Raw genomic sequence first — 825 nt, forward strand, 5'->3', positions numbered from 1 at the left:
AGGTGAGGGCAAACCTCTGGATAATGCTCGGTCCCGCCCAAAGGTGGGAAACGCCCCCCTTGCTCCTCAGTGGAGGAAGAGAACATGCCAGCAGGGAAACCAGAACGTTCCTGGGTTTGGCCAACACCCCCAGGCAGCTCCACACCGTGGATCTGAAAACAAACCAGACCCTCTTTTCCCCACAGCCGCCTTTCTGGTAGGTCTCCAGCGCTGCCACGGTCTCAGTGTGAAGAAATGAAGTACCTGATTAGTGACCAGCCTGATGGGCAGCAAACGGTAACCGCAGGGAACCCGGAGGGGCTCCTGAAACTGCCTCTTAATGAAGCACCCTTCAGCCCAAACCATCCCCGAGGAGAAGTTGAAGTCACGTCCCGGCTCGAGGCAGCCTCGCCCACCTGCGAGGCCACTCGATCCAAGGCTGTGGGAAAGGCAAAGGCGGGAAGCCAGGACACCCAGTGCTGTCCCAGCAACCCAGCCCTCACTCCATGAGCAACCTCCCTAGACTCCTCGCCATAAACAGAGGAACCTCCGCCGAGACAGGGTTCGATCGCCCCTCCAAAAACGCTGTGAAGGGCAACATGGTTCAAAGAAGCAATTCAGCCACCTGCAACACAGCAAGTCTTCGCTTTTATTGAGTTAGTAAGGTCTCAACTGGTGATTGAAGCCATCTCAACCTTCCTTCCTCCCGCCATGAGCAGGCCTGTCCCCAGAGAGCCATGAGCACCTCGAGGGGACCACACCAACAGCGTACGGTAATGGCTGGGTTTCTCCTCGCACCAAGGACTTGTAGAACCAAACCGAAAACGACTCAAACAACCCCCCAGC

The sequence above is a fragment of the Buceros rhinoceros genome, unplaced genomic scaffold, assembly GCF_000710305.1.
Source record: "Buceros rhinoceros silvestris isolate BGI_N320 unplaced genomic scaffold, ASM71030v1 scaffold5538, whole genome shotgun sequence".
Classification (NCBI taxonomy): Eukaryota; Metazoa; Chordata; class Aves; order Bucerotiformes; family Bucerotidae; genus Buceros; species Buceros rhinoceros.